We start from the raw sequence: 22,087 nt of genomic DNA, 5'->3' as shown, positions 1-22,087 counted from the left end.
AAATTTTAAACATAAAACGAACTCATCGGATAAAAACACTAAGTTTTTACCCGAAATAACTAGATATTTTACTTTTTTAACTCAAACTTTCTAAAATTAGTCTCAGTTACGAGAGACATAATCCTATGAAAACTGTTTCACAGTAAACCAACCAAATAAAAATCAATAGACTACACTATTTAATAAATATACTGAAATAAACAAAATGGAACCAGTGTTCTCTTCAGAAACCACATCCGTTTGTGAAGACACATTCTTGTCACAACAAGAGAATTAAAGATTATTAAACAATATAGAACTATTCTAAATACGAATGGACGCATACATAGAATAAAATATTGCCTAATTCAATAAAAAGAAAACAACCGTTTTCCTCTTTGAACGAGAGAAACCTCTCATATTGCCAATACGACACTAATCTCTGATATCTTCTCTCAAAAATTAACCAATGGAACAGAACTATTCATATGCCTTCCAAAAACTACCATTTTCCCAACTTTTAGATACCCTAATTAAATTTTTTCAAGGAGTTCAACGAGAAATCATACAGCTCATAAAGATGAGCAATTTAGACAATCATATTTTTAATTTCTTAATTGCTTAACAGCGGCACTCAACGCAGATACTATCAGTTCAAGCGTAAAAGAATTGCAGGACACTAAACAGAGGCATTGCCCAATTTACACTCAATTTCTAAATTAGATTTGCAGATAATGACATATTAGAAGCAGATACTCGATAGGTACTTATATTCGTTGCAAAGTTTATACACCGTTTTTTATTCAAAGCAACAAAATCAAGAGCACAAGCATATCAAATACTAATACCAAAACTAATGAAAGTAAAAAAATAAACGAAAACTAAAAAAAATACTACCTAAAAATTTTACAATATGAGTATAATACACATTTGTTTCCAGAGAAATATAATTGTACAACAGAAGTATCCTCAGAACTTATATAAAAAATGCGCTTGGATAAAACTGCTACTACATTCGAAAACCGGTATGCAGAAAATCACCGCTTCACAGTGGATTAAAACACAGAACCAAATAAAACCATTGTAATATCACCAACTGATGCAAATAAAGAAAAAGCAATTGTACATTCACAACCAATGGAAACAAATTCGAACAACATAGCCGCATTGGATTTTAAATCTACGCTCTTAGAAGAACGAAGAATAATTTGGTCACACGCTAGTAATTCTTTATCACTTGTTGTTTCACTAAATATCAACATAAATCATTTTAACAAAACATTCACAAAGTTCATACCATTACATAAAAACAGTCCTACTGATGATACCAAAAGCCAATACACGATTACTGGGACCATACATACAAAACTCGTTTCAAATCAATTGTCAACCCGCTATGCTAAATTCTTCAGGCCACTAGCCTCTAGAACTACAAAACAGTCAACAAAATTTTCAAATGACCGTTCCAAGAACTGGTAGCGTCTCCTAGTCAACTAAACACACAAAATCTTCAGGCTATCACTATTGCCCCAACACGAAATTATTTGCAAGAAGCATCAACAGGAACATTTTCTCTTGTAATGCCAAGAGTCTTTGAAATGATTTACAAATATTTAAAAGGCTGAATCTTAATGAACAATCTTCTTGTTTGCTAGACTACGCAGACCAAACATACTGTACAGAAAATTTTTAGACGCTGAAAGGCAGAAAAAATGTGATCAGGGACGAGAACAAACTGACACCCCTATTTATGAAACATGGATTTTTTGAAAAAAAAACTGCTATGATACAAGCAGCACTGATTGGCCCATTACAATATCTGCAACTCTCACCTTCTACCAGAAATCGAAAAGGACTGGCCATTTTGTTGCCGAGAACTCCAAAAGACATTTAATTACATGCAATCTAAAACTCAAAGTAAACTACAGTTAGAGAGCGTTACCCGTGGGTCTGGGAATAAATGAAAACTCTATCATTAAGAATTGATCACCTGGCGTTTAAAAAAATCTATAACAATGAAACAAATTTGAAAAACGCCAAAAACGAACGATGCTTCAATAAAACTGTTTAATTTACAATCTGCACGAAAAAAAAAATAAAACAATCCCAAATCGAATCCCGACAGCAGTGCCACCAGAGATTCCATTTGCACAACTTGTAGAAACAATTCACCAGGAAGATATTACAAGAACAAAGAACACATAAAGTTGACTGACAAAAGATTAACACAAATTATACACTTTCAATACAATTATAGACATTGATGACCTAACAGAAAATGTTAAAGCAATGGAACAAGACACAGCATACAATATCAACGCAGTACGATTCATGTCCTCTAACAACACTCATTCTAAAAGTGAACTCTTTTTTGGATGTCTTGCAAAAACGGTCTCGTCTACGACACAGTATTCTCACTTGCCCTGATTGCAGATCAACCACACCTGTAAATAAAAATGTTCTTCCTAAACAAATTTTTAAACAAGCCATTAAAGCTAGTCAAAGTTTACTACAAAAAATTTTACATCGAAAAACGAGCAAAACTTTGCATTTAGCAAAATTTTGCTTTCAGCATACCGCTTTTGAAGCAATAGCAAAGAAGGAAGAGCCATAGAAGCCCTAACAAGAGCAAAACACAAAGTTACTTGAATAAAAATTCTCAAACCAAAACGTTCTTAGACCAAGAATTAGATTTGGATCTTCTCTCCCTAGTCCACAAAGCTGCAAATAAAAGCCACCTATTTCTCATTATAAGCAAAGTCAAAATTCTCGACCTCAATCTCCAAATTACTGTTCAGACGATAATCGCTTCGAAATTTGGCGTGGAAACGTCCAAAAGTAATCACTATTGGAACAAAAACCTACAGAAAATACAACAGATCAAGAAGGCTCAACAGAAACCCAAAACTTATCTCAAGAATATTTGTTAAAACAACAATTCAAATAAAAAACTTGAACTAAAAGTGTCTATATTTGTTTTGCAAAAAAATTAACTCAAAATTACACTCAAGAGACACAATTAAATTAGACTTAAGTCCAGATGTCACTGAGAATCAACAACAGCCATTCATACCCTCTACGTTAACCTGACTTGTCCCAAAAACATAATCTCACATTCTATGAGCTCCATTCCTAGAAAAATTTGTAGACTTCAGCAATTGTACTTAACATAAACTACTCCTTAAAAAATTACGAAAAGAAAGACCTTGAATACCACAAGTCATCAATAAAACACCTATCATACTATTCTCGAACTTTCTCCATCATTGGAAAGCACAACTTGTATTTCCAAACTTCATAACACCCACCGTATCTTAACATATTTGTTTACTTCTTATGAATGTCAAACGGTTACCCAGAACTACCTCAACTATAGACTTCTGAGCTCTCATTTGTTCTAATGTTTAAAAACATTTTGACCTAATAACAGACAGAAACAATCTTGAGCACTTAAATTTTTTCTTTTCGCAAATATTTGTTCAGAACACATTTTATGGTCACAAGACAATTGATCAATTACACACAAGATAAATCGCCAAAACAGGAAAATCAAAAAAAAACAAAATAAAGCTTTAACAAACTGTTAGAGTTCAAGGACGCTTAATTCTCCAATTATCAAAGTCGCAAATAATCAGAACTAGTAAAAAAAATATTATCCCAATATAGTCAAACAACGAAGAACAAAACTTTGACAGTTAATCAAATTAACTTTTCATATAATATATAATGTATCCTCTTCTCCTCTCAGAACCATTAAAAGCAACTAATCACAATTGATGAAAAAAACATCTGAAACACCAAAATCTGGGATACATGACAACAGAGTCACACACTATGACAGTTCGCCCAGCATACCACATATATGCTATATTAAACGCTTATGAAAATTGGCGATTGTAAAATCAGATTCTACCCGCGCAATTTGCTTTGTTTAAAAAAAAGAACTATTCAGAAACGCACTTTTGCCGTACACGGAAAACTCCTTGACAAACACAGTTTTTGTCCCAAAGTTGCCCTCAAAAAAGGCTAACGGTTTAGTCGCAATAAATGATATGTTAAAAAAAGGAGATACTTTATCTACAGAAATTGAAGCTCGTAGAGAACTTTCTCGATACGCTCTCGTTCAGAAAAACCAGTATGAACCACAACTTGTCCAATTTGGTCTCTTAGATCTGCTTTGGCAATCTCTTATTAAAGCTCGTCACTGTAGATTCCAGTTCAACAGCTGGTACCAATTCCTAATTCAACCTGGAAAAATGGAAGATTCTCCACAATGGAAAAAATGGAGTTCCTCAGTTTATAATTGGATTCCGAACGCAATGGAAAATCCTCGGGTAAATTGAACAAGGAAGAAACCTTGTTACAGAGGTCACGTTATGCACGCAATAGGATGGTCCCTTCAGCTTACAATTACAACACTTTTTCTTCAATTACAATCCAAAACTAATTACTATGGATATACACGCATTATTAGCTATTTTGATTTGGGGAACGTATCACCAATTTGCGAATTAAAAGATACACTCATTTGGGAAATTAACAATCACAGTCAGTTGTCCTACGAAGACAGATGACAGGGTTGAAAGATTCAATTTGAAATGCGAACTTTTTTCCCACTTTCTCACAAAAAAAGAAACAAACACGGGACATCACCAGAAGGCCCTCATGTACACAAACAGCTTATGGACTACTTATAAGATAAATTGGCTCAGTCTCAATTTGAAGTAAACACCAAAACGCTTCATAAATGTGATGAAGATTGACTTTTTAAGCTACACACTGCCAAAGTCTTTTTGTTCAATATAATCTTAGTTTACTGCGGGCGAAACCTCACAACAATTTCAAGATGTTCAACCCGCAAAAACAAATAAACTACTCTCGATATCTCTCAACATTAAAAACCAGATTCAATATCGTTACGCTATACAGCAAGAATCTAAAATTTTTTGTAATCCTGACATCACAAACTCGTCAGAAAATAAAATCCGTTCAACGCTGCACACCAAAATGTAAAGGCATATGCTATGATTACGCAATCAGTCGTATGCTATCATAGATGGATCAGCAAAGACTCATAATATACAAAAAAACTTCTCTGAAGTAGATAGAAACCTATACAAGACCACTTTTTATTAACGCAGAATTTCCCGTTTGCAGGATACATAATCACAGAGAAAATAAACTCTTTTGCAACACTAAAAAGCTTTAACATCTACCCAATATTTCGCTGTAAAAAAGTTTTCTCCCAACTTTATGCACTGAGCAACAAAATTTTTGAACTTATTCTCATCTATTAACAAAACAAAATACAATTTGCAGATCAAATAACTGGAAAAACATTTCCCTGGTCAATTAAAGCTGCATATAAAGCTGACAAATTTGATCAGCAAGTATAGTTGACGTCAAAGATGATGACTCATATCGTCTAACATTATCCAAATAGGGCGCTTTAAGTTTAAAATGTTCACAACAGATGATATACAGTGCATTTTTGCGCAAATAAAATTTACCGCTAAAAAATTGAGGATTTTAGCCAAAGTGATTGGAAAAGACAATAGATGAAATGAACTTTCAATCTATTAGAAGATCTATTGGCAGCAGATTTTGCAGACCTCACGAGACACGCTCAATTATATTCACAGTACTCTGAACTACAACAGGATACAGACAATTTTAATATATTAAGCAAAAACGGTACAGAGCTTTTTTTCGCTTTTTTGACTGGCGTCATCTTATTAACGGATACTTTTTAAAAGACTCCCTCAATGGAGTGTCGTTTAAATCTGGTTTGTATTGAAAGAAATAGCCGTTGCATGGTTAATATTTATTTTTTTACAATGGAATGTTGCCGAGTTAAAAGCTCTTCAACGCTTGTAGTTCAACGAAAATCCTAGGACCAAATATAATACTAGCCACGTTAATTACTTCCTGATTTTTTGGTACTTTCTTTCAAACCTTTTTTTCCTGTTTGACTGGCTGATTCTGATAACTATAAACTACCGAGACTAAATAATAGAAGAAGGAGACATAGCAACTATCAATCGCTCACTGAATTCTCAAACTAAATTAAAAATAATACAGAAAAAGTTCGAAAGACTTGGCAAAAAATTTTCTCCAATTGTTTACAATAACCCAATTTCTAAACATAGAGCATCAACTCTTCCAGTCTCAATATATGATTGCAATGAGGTTTCAATGAACAGTCACGCTGAAATTTTTTTAAATCTCTTTAGGCCGAAACTTATTAACGTCAAAAACTTTGGCAACCACAAGACTCATTCGACGATGACCAACACTATCAGGAACCTCCTGATGAAGTTATCATCAGTCTACCAAGTACCCGAGAATACTTTTTGTATTTTAGTGAAACCTCAGATATCAATCCTGCAGCCAATCCTTAGAGCTCTGCCACCTCACAGTTCTTTGCGCCCATACCATTTGGTGATTTGACCCTTGAGGGACAGAGCATCTTTCCCTCGCCTCAATAAATTCTACCGTTAAACCCCAAACTTTGGAGCCAGTGGATTGCGAATTGCAGACGTAAGCGCTATGTACCTATAGCGACGGTCTCGCCACAGCATTAGTCTCTGACCTTTGCAAAATACTGGAGTGTGAATCCTTCGCCTTCACCCGCCACAACATCTTCTTCTATGAACGCAACGAATCGGCTCTCCCTTCTCATATTTAGTGGTCCAAACTCACCGCAAGAAACTCGGATTTTGCAAACTCGGATTTGGTGATCAGCAACTCGTAAGAACTGTTAGTTGGTTTCCGGGAGAGTAAGCCATCCTCAAAATGTTAGTTAGCGGATGGGTATTGGGCAGACTAATCCGAAAGGTCATCTCCTGAAGCGCTCTTTCAAAATTTTGGTTTCACAGGACGTTATCCGACGCCCTATTCGTCGCCTGTCCAACAGACAACATACCCTCCCCGACTACTACAATGATCTTCCCTACACAGTAAAACAGAAGGTACAACAGCGCATCGAGACACCAGAACTCAATTCCACATCCTCACCCAGAAAAAAAACTAAACCCAGCGGATAATTATCCTCACACGGACCAGTTGACAGCAACCTCTACCACGGAAAACATATCCCGACCGGGTCAAATTGGGCGTTCTCCAGCCTGGACGCTACAGATGTCTACCCTAGGGTATTTAGCACAAAGGCCTGGCTCTTTCCACAGACCTATGTAGTGCCCAAACAGAGGCGCAGAGTCATTATTTTAACGACCTCGGCCAAAACCCTTATGCATCTACAGAACGGACCTAGCATAGAACGATAGGGACAAATATCATCACTTCACAAATCTCCTCCGATAATATTACTACAGAGCACAATTTACAGAGTCCCCTAGGGGATTAATGAATTTGAGACCAAACCTCCGATTACACGCTAAAACCAACCGCAGACAGCTGTACAATTGGCCAGCCACAAAAATGAATACCTGTATGAAGGACGTGATCAGGAACTTGCTCTTGAGTGTATCCACTTTCTCCTCAACTTGAGATTGACATAAAATTTTGGCACAAATGCAAAAATCTCTTTTCGTTGGCCGATTGTGCAAATGATTATTTTTACCCCTGATTCACGGAGGATAAAAATCTATTTGGGATTTATCTAAAACAAAACCCTTTTGCTTGCAATTCAGAAGTCTATATCATACGCAGATGGAACCAATAATCAGTCATATTGGGCGGTCAAATTGAGAAAAGCAACACACGTTGCATAATTATCATTTTTTTCAACACCACTTCAAAAGAACGAACCCTCTTCCACATATGAGTTCCCGGCTTGATCACATTACCACAAAAACCACAATTCCATACTGAATTAACCACTTTTGTATAATAGAGCCGCGGTTTTGCGAAGGCATACTGAAGAACTTGAATCCCATTCAAAAAAACTTGTTCTCTCTAACCTTATACGCGCTAACCCATTGCCCCATACTCCGAGGAATCAACTATCTGCGCTGTTTTGAAGGAGTTGCCACGAAAAGTATGTCCGTTCATTGGTCTCCTCAACATAGTCCTGATTGCCGACAAGCTTTACAATGGAAAAGCTCCAGAGCAGGTGAAAACCTCCAAGTGAAGGACATCCTCAACCATTTCTCCGTTGCAATGTAGATCTCTGCCCTCGCGCGCTGGCGGCGTGTTGTTCTCTTGACCTAGATTTTCTCAAATTGTTCCCAGATCCTCAGAAAAGTGCTCAGATTTGTCTTTCTTGTCAAGAAACAGCTCTCACTCTTCAAGACACAGCTCTCGCTCTTCTTGTCTACTCCAGCTTTTTCAAATAAAATTCGAAAACGTATTTATTATCTTCTTTATAGAGGTTTAATACTTAAGTATACTTTTATTACTTTCCTGTTCTTGTTTCTGGAAAAAACTCCTTCACTCTTAATTGAACATTCAGGAGAGTTTTCCTTTTTCCTCTTTTTGTTATCAGAGCTTAAACAAATGGAAGTACTAAAAAGTTTAATAAGCTTAACTTTGAAGCTTAACTTAGATGAACTTAAAAGTTTAACAAGCACTAGGTAGCTCACAGTAGCTATGGGAAGTACTAACAAGAGGATGGGCTGGTAATTGCGAAAAGAATAAAATCGTACTAAAAGGGAGATGAGTTGAAAAGTCTTTGTACCACTGACAGAATGTCACAGATTACAGTGTTTTCCATCGAGCTAGCACCCCAATCTTCACTGTACGAAAGTGACAAAGAGATGGAAATCTTAACATGGCAAGAAGATATCGGCCAGTGCCCCTGTCACTTGTACCTTTTCTGATTTCTTTCTGATTCTGAGTGTTTAGCACAAAGGCCTGGCTCTTTCCGCAGACCTACGTAATGCCAAAACAGAAGCGCAAAGTCATCATTTTGACGACCTCGGCCAATACCCTTATGCTACTAAACAATGGACCCAGCATAGAACGATAGGGACAAATATCACCAATTCACAAATCTCCTCCGATAATATTACTACAGAGCACAATTTACAGAGTCCCCTAGGGGATTAATGATTTTGCGACGAAACCTCCGATTACACGCAAAAACCAACTGCAGACAGCTGTACAATTGGCCAGCCACAACAAAAGAATACCTGTATGAAGGACGTGATTAGGAACTCGCTCTTGAGTGTATCAACCTTCTCCTCAACTTGAGATTGACATAAAATTTTGGCACAAATGCAAAAACCTCTTTTCGTTGTCCAATTGTGCAAAAGATTGTATTTACACCTGATTCACGGAGGATAAAAATCTATTTCGGATTTATCTAAAACAAAACCCTTTTGTTTGCAATTCAGAAGTCTATATCATACGCAGATGGAACGAATAATCAGTCATATTGGGCGGTCAAATTGAGAAAAGCAACACACGTTGCGAAATTACCGATTTTTTCAACACCACTTAAAAAGAATGAACCCTCTACTACATATGAGTTCCCGACTTGATTACGTTACCACAAAAACCACTTTTCCTTACTGAATTAACCCGTTTTGTATAATAGAGCCGCGGTTTTGCGAAGGCATACTGAAGAACTTGGATCCCATTCAAAACAATTTAATCTCTCTAACCTTATACGCGCTAACCCATTGCCCCATACCCTGAGGAATCAATATTTGCGTTGTTTTGAAGGAGGTGCCACGAAATGTATGTCCGTTCATAGGTCTCCTCCACATACTCCTGATTGCCGACAAGCTGTGCAATGGAAAACCTCCAGAGCAAATGAAAGACATCCTCAACCATTTCTCCTATGCAATGTAGATCTCTGCCCTCGCGCTCTGGCGGCATGTTGTGCTCATGACCTAGACTTTTTCAAATTGTTCCCAGATCCTCAGAAAAGTGCTCAGAATTGTCATTCTTGTCAAGACACAGCTCTCACTCTTCAAGACACAGCTCTCGCTCTTCTTGTCTACTCCAGCTTTTTCCAATAAAATTCGAAAACGTATTTATTATCTTCTGTATAGATGTTTAATACTTAAGTATACTTATATTACTTTCCTGTTCTTGTTTCTGGAAAAAACTCCTTCACTCTTAATTGAACATTTAGGAGAGTTTTCTTTTTTCATTTTTTTGTTATCAGAGTTCAAACAAATGGAAGTACTAAAAATTTTTATAAGCTTAACTTAGAAGCTTAACTTAGATGAACTTAAAAGTTTAACAAGCACTAGGTAGCTCACAGTAGCTATGAGAAATACTAACAAGAGGATAGGCTGGTAATTGCGAAAAGAATAAAATCGTACTAAAAGGGAGATGAGTTGAAAGGTCTTTGTACCACTGACAGAATGTCACAGATTACAGTGTTTTCCATCGAGCTAGCATCCCAATCTTCACTGTACGAAAGTGACAACGAGATGGAAATCTTAACATGGCAAGAAGATATCGGTCAGTTCCCCTGTCATTTACACCTTTTCTGATTCCTTTCTGATTCTGAATGTTTAGCACAAAGGCCTGGCTCGTTCCGCAGACCTACGTAGTGCCAAAACAGAACTGCAAAGTCATCATTTTGACGACCTCGGCCAATACCCTTATGCTTCTACACAAAGGACCGAGCAAAGAGCGATAGGGACAAATATCACGAATTTACAAATCTTCTCTGACAATATTAATACAGATTACAATGTACAGAGTCTCTTAGGGGATTAAGGATTTTGCGACGAAACCTCCGAACACACGCTAAAACCAACTGCAGACAATTGTAAAACTACCACAAAAATAGAATACATGTCTGAAGGACGTGATCAGGAACTCGCTCTCGTGTGTATCCGCTTTCTCTTCAAGTTGAGATTGACCTAAACTTTTTTGCACAAATTCAAAAGTTTCTTTTCGTTGGCCGACTGCGCAAATGATTATTTTTACACCATATTTACTCAGGACATAGCTTTATTTCGGATTTATCTAAAACAAAACTCTTTTGTATGCAATTCAGAAGTCTATATCATACGCAGATGGAATCAATAATCAGTCATATTGGGCTGTCAAAAAGAAAAAAACAAGAAACGTTGCATAATTATCAATTTTTTCATACCACTTCAAAAGAACGAACCCTTTTCTACATATGAGTTCCCGACCTGATCACGTTACCACAAAAGACACGTTTCCTTACTGAATTAACCAATTTTGTAGGATAGAGCCGCGGTTTTGCGAAGGCGTACTGAGGAACTTGGATCCCATTCAAAACGATTTGTTCTCTCTAACCTTATACGCGGTAACCCTTTGCCCCATACTCTGAGGAATCAACTATCTGCGTTGTAAAGAAGGAGGTGCCACGAAATTTATGTCCGTTCATACGCCTCCTCCACAGAGTCCTGATCGCCGACAAGCTGTATATTGGAGAACCTCCAGAGCAATTGAAGGACATCCTCAACAATTTCTCCGTTGCAATTTAGATCTCTGCCCTCGCGCTCTGGCGGCGTGTTGTGCTTATGAACTAGATTTTCTCAAATTGTTCCCAGCAGATCCTCAGAATAGCGCTCAGACTTTGAGTTTGAACATCACTAAAGGACCACAATTCCGGTGAAGACACAGCTCTCACTCTTCTAGACACAGCTCTCACTTTTCTTGTCTACTCTAGCTTTTCCAAATAAAATTTGAAAACGTTTTTATTATCTTCTGTATATATGTTTAATGCTTAAGTATACTCATAATACTTTCCTATTCTTTTTTCTGGAAAATCCTCATTCCTTCTCAATTGAATATTAAGGAGAGTTTTCTTTTTCCTTTTTTTGTTATCAGAACTTAAACAAATGAAAGCACTCTTGCACTTAAAAGTTTAATAAGCGCTAGGTAGCTCACAATAGCTATGAAAGGTACTAACAAGAAGATAGGCTGGTAATTGCGACACGAATAAAATCGTACTAAAAAGGAGATGAGTTGAAATGGTTTTGTACCACTGAAAGAATGTCACAGATTACAATGTTTTCCATCGAGCTAGTACCTCAATCTTCACTTTACGAAAGTGACAAAGATATGGAAATCTTAACATAGCAAGAAACTATCAACCAGTACACCTTGTCACTTGCACCCTTTCTGATTCCACAACCAACAGGATTTTAATCACTTACTTTGACAAGGACCAACACATTCAATTTTTTCAGCTGCGGTCTACAGTTTGGATGAAGTTGTGTACCCCCGAGATGTGCAGCAGATGAGCGTACAGAAAGTGTGTTCTCTGAAGTTCATAAAAAATTACAGAGCGGGAAGAATCTATTTTTCTTCAAATATATCGTAGGCACTGTACTATAGTTACTCCATTAGTTAGATAGATTATGCGTATAATAATGACTACGGTGCTGTATTTTACCACCCTTCGTATTGAATTTAATCCTCAGTGTATTCCAAAGTCAGTTACTCATAAATAATTAGGTGAGACTACTTAGCCCACAAAACTAAGTAGCTCTAGCTCTACACCCCTCAGGTTTCAAAAATGAACCCAGCAAGTCATCGGCCTAATTTTATCATTATTCATTTCGTACTCCAACCATCGTGTTTTGGTACACAAATAGATTTTAGTGTTGCGCTGCAACGAATATGTTTCAAGCTGAATTTAAAATATTTGTCTTAATTGTAGAGTTATGTACACACTACAAAAACGACAAAGTAATATAAGATTTATATTAGTTTTTCCACGAGAAGGCAGTGTTATTTCTGTTGGGGTCATTGATATTTTGCGATATAAAGCCAAATAAACGTTGCAAGGCAGATATCAGGCAAGTTATTCACAAAGGTATGAGTTGGAGCTAGGAATTAGATTGAAGCTGGAGCAGGGCCGAATACGAAAAAATGAAATTAATGCCCAATGTTTAAATTTGATTGGCCAAATAATCTAATTGATTCAAATTAAGGTGCGAAAAGTGTAAGAAATGGCTATCTAATTAGTTGTCGTAGTTTGAATCCTTTTTGTGTGTGGTCGGGTTGCGCACCAGTCGGCCTCTCGGTGGTCGCAGCCCTCTGACTGGGAGAGGAGGTCTCAACTATGGATAGACCTTCATTAAGCTCCTTTGCAACACTTTGTCACAAAAAAGCAGCACAGATTTATCATTATGGTCGTGTGCAAAAACGATAAATTTTTGATGTTATTTTAATTATTTGAACTAAATGACTGAGAGAAGTAGTTTGATCCCTCCCGGCAACATATTTCCAACAAAAATATCAGTTTGTATCCCTCTTACGGGTTTCGCGTATTAAACGTACCAGTTGCTCAATTCTCAACCAAAGAGTGCTTTTGTACAATCTTTGTACAGTTTTTGACATTGGAGAGGACTTATGAAGCTCAGTTGTAAAAACATATACCAGGGCCCAAAAACCACAACTGTAATGAATTGATTTGCAAATTTTGTGTTGAAAAAAAAACTCAAAATCGCCACTCGTTAAGTATGCTGATCACCTAGGAATGACTCCACTAAGACATGACGAAGGATTTGAATAAAACCTATGGCACGCTAAAACCAAAAATTTTGTTTTTTTTTCGGTTCACGTCTCTTTTCCTTTCTATCATGTAATCTTCTTGGTTTCTGCTAATATGGACTGTAAAAGGACTCTATAGCCAAAATAATATCCAAAAAAGGTAAACAAAGATGTATCGAATTGGTGAACCTAGCTACCTAGCTCAATTTTTTACTTTGCCAAAGCCTCACCCTTGCACGCTGTTTCAAAAAAGATTGTCTCAAAAATAATTGATTCGCAGTTGAGCAAATAATCCTACAACTGCCCATCTTAATAGAGGAAATAGGTTATTTACGTGCGCTATCTTTGATAACTTCCTAGAAACAGTTCAAATCAATTGCTTTCATCATCCCAAAAGATCATGCATAAATGGAATCCACCAAAAATCTTAGTCCCAATAAACTAAATTTTTTCCTACTCTCTGCAAGTAGCTCTTAACGTTTAGCCCCACTAAATAATTTTTATTTTTTTACGTCTCAACTTCTCAAGTGTTTTCATATCTACTGCAGCTGATAAAATTATTCATCCACAAAACTGTTACCTTAAAAAATCTCCAACCTCTAAAGTAAGTACTTTTTTTTGCTTTCGAGAACTTTCCAAATCTTTGGGAGGAGCTCTTCTTACAATACAAACCAGCTATCTTCCAATTATGCTCTGTCCATCAATTGTTGTTTAACAATTGTACCACTGCACCTTTATGTAAGCAAATCAATCGCGCTATATTACATAAAGAACAGGGAATTTCGAAAACTGTTCAATTTTTGAAAATTAAACATTAAAATTAAAAACTCTTTCGCTCCATTTTTGCTGTCAAAATTGAAACCCAGTTATATCTCCGAGATCAGTCTTTTTAACAAGCCAGTCTTTACCATGAGATCTTATAGGAACAATTCAAAACCAATTTTTTTGAGAGGTCTGTTTTCCTAATTTGAAAAAGATTACAAGTGAAAAAATCCTAGTGGAAACCTAGTTAAAAACACAAAAATCCGAAACCTTGAGAATCCTCAAAACTGACCCGATGTCATACTAGTGTCAGAATGTAAACTTGGAAAAAAATATGAAACAACTATTCTTGCAAGAATTCTGTCTATAGTTGGAGCTACCAACAAACCTATAGAATCCCATTCTCTTTAAATTTAAAAAATAAAACCCCAAAAGTCGTGAAACTATAAGCACACCAACTGCAACAAAAATTTTGTGTCTCGCACTCCCAGCATGTGGTTGTTCCGTGGCGTTGGTGGTCGATCAGATTGTGGGACGGGAGTAAATGGATTCACTATTTTCAGGCAGAAGCATGGGAAGCATTTTTTTTTTTATTGAATAACTATATGCACCTTTGATTCCAATTCATTTCCACCTATTAAGTTCTTCTGAAATAAAATTGGTTACCTAGCACATGATTATGATAATTTCGATTCTGACTGACTGATATATATATGTATATATTTATATTTATAATATTTATATATATACAAAAAATATATATATACACATATAAACGGGCCCCAAATTTTTCCAACAGAAAATCAAACGTTGACAAGAGGTTCTCTCAACTTTTGTTAAACATGTTTCAAAAGCGGTCCCAAATGGTGAAAGGAAGCAATTGGATTCACAATATTTTCGTAGAAGCACGGGGAGCATGAATTTTTCTCCATTGAATTATTGAATGCACTTCTGATTTTAATTCAATTCCTCCGATCAAGATCTCTTCAAAATGAAATTGGCTGTCTAATGGATGATTTGTTTAGTGTGGACTAATTCAAATGTACATACATGTATATATATATATATATATATATATATATATATATATATTTATATATATATATATATATATATATATATATATATATATATATATATATGCATATGCATATTTATTTGTAGAAAAACAGCCTAGGAATGTTTAACTGACCGACCATATTGATGAGTATCGCTAAAAATATTTGAAAAGTGAAACTGAGGAAAGCTATTGATGCCAAAATAACCGTTGTGTCGGAAAGACAAATTAAACACTTTGGAATCATCATGCTCACTGAACGCTATGAAGGTAAAAAAAAAGGTCAAATGTTGTTTGACGAGAAGTGGCCGCCCGCCCACTCGTGCAATAGAAGAGATAATTTTGCAGGACCCTGTGCAAGAATATGTGCAGGACAAACGAGAGTAGTTTGATGATGTATGATGAAAGACATATCACCTGTTATTCAATCAATTTTTTTGTTATTTTTTTATTTTTTGCTGTTATCTGATCTGAAAACAATTATATCAGGTCTTGCACAGCAGCAAGAATTATGTTGAAAATTGATTTTAATTTAAGATAACTTGTTTAATTCGGTGTAACCGGTATTCATTCGTATTTTTTCACTCTCTGGTGAAGCCATATCTTTGTGACAAAAGAAATCGAGCAAATTCAGACTATTACAATTGAAATGGTTTTATTGTCGGAAAATATGAATGATTTGTTTAGCATGAGAATTGAAAATTATTGTCTAATTATGGTTCCATTGGTTCCCATTTACTTGGAGCTGAATAAATTTGACTCTTTTGCATGGTCAATATCATTTTTTACGCAATGTAGCTCGATTTTGCATATAATCCGCAATTAAGCCTCATTTAATGCGCTTTGAGCATAAAAGTGATTATTAAAGCTTTAATACAACTTCATTATTACTTGTCAAAGAGTTCCTAACCGGTCCATTTACTTCACACCAGTACATCAACATACCGTCATAGAAGTTTTTTATTATTATTTCACAATATTTGAAACGGAAAACATTTGAAACGGAAAAAACTTTGTCACGTTGAATTAACACTAACACAAGAGGTTTTATATCCATCTAATAGATTTGACCAGTGAAAATAGATTCGACCACTCCCAAATTAACAATCAATGCCTTTTTCGGCCGATGAAAATAGATTTGACAAGTGAAAATAGATTCGGCCACTCCCACATTGACAAACAAAGCCTTTTTTGAGCGAGGGTTTTTTTTGAAAAAAAAATCAAATTTTGTGGCACTGGGACGTACACCATATATGCCACAAAATAGATTCGCCCAGTGAAAATAGATTTGGCCAATAAAAATAGATTTGACCGGTGGAAAAAGGTTCGGCCACTCCCAAATTGTCAAACAAGGCGTTTTTTGAGCGACGGAATTTTCGGAAAAAAAATCAGCTTTGAGGCAAATTTTGTGAAACTTCATTGTCTTATTTGTAGCGTTCCGGCACAAAGTGAGCACCTCGATTACCATTTTTTTTCGTTTCTGAATTATTTAAAGCATATTTGGGATCAATGAACTTATTTTTATGTGCTCCTGCAAATCAAGCCAAAAATTATATTAAAGTTGTCAAAAAATGTCAAAAAATTTAAAAGTCCACAAAATGTTTTTGTTTCAAACATGCGGAGCTATCAATACACTGATCACCCAGGATTTAAAAATGTCTCCTTTCTCGATCAATTGAGAATTGGCTAATGCTTCGCAGCTTTTAATGCAAATTTTGAACGGAATTTATTTTTAAATACACAATTTTCTGAAGATACTTTTAATCTCCTCTATTCAACTTATCAATTGATGCATTGAAAAAATTATTCTGGCGCAAACATTTGTGGAATTTCTCCGTTTGGAAGTTGGTTTGTTTAGCGCTGTTCCGGTTTGAATGTCGAATGAAATTTGTGCTTGCTCAAAAAATTTTGTAAAGAATAATTTGGCCCATTTTTCTTTTGCTTGAAAAGACAAAATATGCAAGTTTTCACAAAATGCATTTAGCAAATAAGTCACTGAGAAAAAGGCACGCAGCACAAATGCGTCTTTAAAACAAAACGGTTGGACAAATTGCTCTCTCTCTCTCTCTCTCTCTCTCTCTCTCTCTCTTCTCAGAATACTGACAAAAAAGAAATAAGTTCAGTAAGTTTTCTTGTTTTAATGAGCGGCATGATTTTTTACAAAGTGTTTCATCGATTGATCATTGCGTTTTTCCATTCGAGTAAGTAATTGCTATTGAAATGATCTTGTAATGATTTGCATATATTAAGAAAAAATTGAAATAAATGAGGAGCAAAAGTCACGTATATGAAATATTAATTGGAAACTGCACAATTAACTTGAAAAAAATTGAATCTAATTTTCAATTTTTGAATTCAAAAAACTCTTTTAATGTGAAAAACGATCTTGAACGTCCAAAAGATCTCCTTTCATGTTCGCAGTTTGTCATATCATTGGAAACTGGCATTGACAGGCTTCAAAATCACAAACTTGTGCGATTTGATATGTGCTCTGTAGTGATATAACTACATAAGAAGATATAAAACCATATATTTGTGAGTGTTTGAACTGTTTTTTGAAAATTTTTTTGATAAATGGGAATTTGTTTAATGCCATGGTCACTCGAAAAACCAAACTTAAAGTTGTCCAAAGAGAGAAGAATCTTGGACTCCCTTGCGCACCATCAGAAACGAGATTGACCTTCTGCGAATGGTCACAGATTCGACTACTTATTGGACCCAAATTGTCCTCTTGGTGGCCATTTTGAGAAACATTGGACGAAAGTGCAAAACTTAACTTTATATAACACTAATCTTAAATTTCTTTTTGTCATAGCCAAAGTGAGCCTGACACACATTTGTCTTATCAGTTTGAAGCACCTAGATCCAATAGTCGAGAAATAAGAAGGCGTCTTACCTAAAAAACAGGCAAATTTTTTGCGTATCCGAACATTAGTTGTCAACGTTCCAATTTTTCAAGTATTGAACCCTGAGCAAAAATTTTTTGGTTTAATACAATTGATATGTATAGGAGATACGACTAAAATGTTATGAGCAACATTCAACAATTTCTTGACCCATAGGATCACATCATACTTTTTAAATGAGAGACGAATTTTAAGTAACATTTGAATCAATCGCGAATCTTGACTTTATATTACACTAATCTTAAATTTTTTTTGCATCACAGCCAAACTAAGCTTGACACACTGTTTCTTATCACTTTGAACCCCCTAGGCGCAACAGTCGAGATATAATTAGGCATTTAACATAAAAAACAGACAAATTTTTTGCGTTTCCAAACATTATTTTTCTAATGTACCAATTTTTCAAATTTTGAACCCAAAGCGAAAATATTGGGTTTACAATTCATATGATTAGAAGATACTACGAAAACAGTATGAGCAACTTTTTACGACTTCTTAACCCATAGGGTCAAATCGTATTTTTTAAATAAGAGACGAATTTTGAGAGACATTGGACGAAATTGCAAAACTCGACATTGATGTTCAGAATCTAAAGACGTGTAATTCGCTCACCAAATTAGAATCAAATACATTTTTTGATTAGTTTGCAAACGATTGTTTTTTGGTCATTGAACTAAAACCAGAAGCACAAAAAATTTGACTTTCTGAAAAATCCCTCAAAGTTTTTTGATGATATTTGTCGGATTTTCAGGTTAGTTTTCCCTTCTTGGTAAACAAAAGCAGCTTGGTTTCTACATCAGTGCCCCTATTTATAGTTCCCCTGTGTTTGCCAGTCCAACATTGTCGGACAAGCTCTTTTTTGAGAGAGGGTATTTTCGGAAAAAAACCGGTGGCTCGGCTTTCGATTTTGTCTTTAAAGTTGTTTGTATTTAAACCGCTTTAAAATTTCAAAAGCCTCATATAAATCTTCAGACTATTGCTTATTACAAAGTTTTACACCACTTTTGCATGCTCAAAATGCGCGCATTTAATTAGGCTCGATTGCGGATTGGAGATACTTTTAACGCGAATAATAGATACCTAAATTGAGCGGAAACGTGCTACAAGACATGTAACCTACTTTTCGTTCCGAATGTTCTTTTACCAAGTATTGAACCACTTTTCTATACTCAAAATACGCGCATTTAATCAGGCCTAATTGCGGATTAGAGATATTTTAATGCGAATAATAGATATCTTAATTGAGCGGAAACGTGCTACAACACTTGTAACTTAGTTTTCGTTCCGACTGTTCTTTTATTTCGCAAAATTCGTGGAACCCATTTTGCGAAAAGTAAGATACAAAGGATGTCTCCTAATTTCTTTCATTATATGTATATAATTTTTGAGCTAGTTTTACTAAGGCGGAAAATTTTTGGTATACCTCTGCGTCGTAATAAATAAAAAATGGCTGGCTATTCTTGTGAGGATCATAAATTAAAAGAGAGGAGCCCAAAAATGCATATAATTACATTGTTAACAATTTAAGTAGATCAAGCAATATTTGTATGGCAGTTCCGTTATAATCGTTTTAAAAATTTCATTCGACATTGATGTTCAGAATCTAAAGACGTGTAATTCGCTCACCAAATTAGAACCGAATACATTTTTTGAATAGTTTGCAAACGATGTTTTTTGGCCAGTGAACTAAAACCAGAAGCACAAAAAAATTTGACTGCTGAAAAATTTCTCAAAGTTTTTTGATGATATTTGTCGGATTTTCAGGTTAGTTTTCCCTTATTGGTAAACAAAAGCAGCTTGGTTTCTACATCAGTGCCCCTATTTATAGTTCCCCTGTGTTTGCCAGTCCAACATTGTCGGACAAGCTCTTTTTTGGGAGAGGGTATTTTCGGAAAAAAACCGGTGGCTCGGCTTTCGATTTTGTCTTTAAAGTTGTTTGTATTTAAACCGCTTTAAAATTTTAAAAGCCTCATATAAATCTTCAGACCATTGCTTATTACAAAGTTTTACACCACTTTTGCATGCTCAAAATGCGCGCATTTAATTAGGCTCGATTGCGGATTGGAGATACTTTTAACGCGAATAATAGATACCTAAATTGAGCGAAAATTTGCTGCAAGACATGTAACCTACTTTTCGTTCCGAATGTTCTTTTACCAAGTATTAAACAACTTTTCTATACTCAAAATACGCGCATTTAATTAGGCCTAATTGCGGATTAGAGATATTTTAATGCGAATAATAGATATCTTAATTGAGCGGAAACGTGCTACAAGACTTGTAGCTTAGTTTTCGTTCCGACTGTTCTTTTTTTTTCGCAAAATTCGTGCAACCCATTTTGCGAAAAGTAAGATACAAAAGATGTCTCCTAATTTCTTTCTTTATATGTATCTAATTTTCGAGCTAGTTTTACTCAGGCGGAAAATTTGGGGTATACCTCTGCGTCGTAATAAATAAAAAATGGCTGGCTATTCTTGCGAGGATCATAAAATAAAATAGAGGTGCCCAAAATGCATATAATTACATTGTTAACAATTTAAGTAGATCAAGCAATATTTGTATGGCAGTTCCGTTATAATCGTTTTGCAAATTTCATAACCGTCTACTTTAAAGCAATAGAGATAGGAATTAAAAGATAGATTTCCAATTTATTTAGCGGGGGTATTTATATATATATATATATATATATATATATATATATAAATAAATATATATTTGTAGATATATAAATCTATATATATATATATACATATATATATATATATAAATATATATATATATATATATGTATTTATATACATATATATATATATATATTTATATATATATACATGATTATACATACATATATATATATATATATATATATATATATATATATATCTTCGCTAAGTACTTGGAAGTCTATCTTTTAATTCCTATCTCTATTGCTTTAAATTAGACGGTTTTGTACACTGCACTGTTTTCTTGGAAACCGATCATGACGGAACTCTCATAACAATATTGCTGGATCTACTTAAATTTGTTACAACTCAAATATGTGCATTTTGGGCTATTCTTTTTCAATTTATTATCCTCCCTAAAATATCAGTCATATTATATTGTTTACTCTAATTAAAATTGACTATTGACCATGAAAAAGAACCTTATTAATTCAGCTCCAAGTAAATGTGAACCAATAGAATTATAATATGACAGAATTTTCAATTGTCATGCTACACAGATCATTCATATTTTCAGACAATAATAACATTTCTCTCTTTGTAGTCGTATTTAATCAAGTTCTTTTGTCACAAAGATAATTCTTTCGAACCCATATACTTCATCTGATTGTTCATCTGCTAGCTCCTCATTTATAAACGACAATTCAAATACAGTATATTTTTTCACGAAACTATGTTTATTTGAGTTGCAGGACAAAAAATCGCGTACAATGTTTTCTTTCTGTATGGAAGCTCTCCTTTTTTGTTCAATATAGACGAAACATCACTCAAAGTTCTGCCAGTAGAATGAAAAAATGTGTGGTACTAAAATCATTTTCACCACGAGAGAATTAAAAACTTGCCTGTCCCCCAATTGAAATCATCTTTTGATAAAAATCTTAAATTGCTCGTGATATATAATGATACATGCATTGGGTGCAGCTACATTCATAATGGCCAAACTAACCGACATGCTGCCAACAGAATTTCGGAACATCGAAAGAATGATTTCCCTGAGTACAACAAATCGTTAACTGTTGTACAGCGCATAATACTGATTGGGACATTCTTGATGCGTTTCCCGGGCTGAAAACAAATGACAATAGAACCGATCTCATCAAAAAGTTGAAATCGCGACTAAATACGCGCAAAAATTATGGGGCGGGAATTGGCATTGAAGTTTTTGTTCAAATGCAAAAAATTTGAAATTCAAAACATTTTCTGGCAAATGTTAAATCGAAACTTTGCAACCACAACTAGTAAATGATAACAACAGATAGGAT

At 35.0% G+C, this 22,087-nt stretch overlaps 1 protein-coding gene across 4 annotated transcripts in view; it reads right to left on the bottom strand.

Annotated features, from left to right (window-relative positions):
- LOC142345732 (uncharacterized) overlaps positions 1-22,087 on the bottom strand; it is a 188,103-nt gene that overhangs the window by 161,964 nt on the left and 4,052 nt on the right. The gene's annotated exons all lie outside the window — the stretch shown is intronic.

Source organism: Convolutriloba macropyga, chromosome 9 (assembly GCF_964194025.1).
Source record: "Convolutriloba macropyga chromosome 9, txConMacr16.3, whole genome shotgun sequence".
Taxonomy (NCBI): Eukaryota; Metazoa; Xenacoelomorpha; order Acoela; family Convolutidae; genus Convolutriloba; species Convolutriloba macropyga.
Note: the sequence above shows the minus strand (reverse complement) of the source record. Positions and strands in the feature narration are given on the sequence as shown.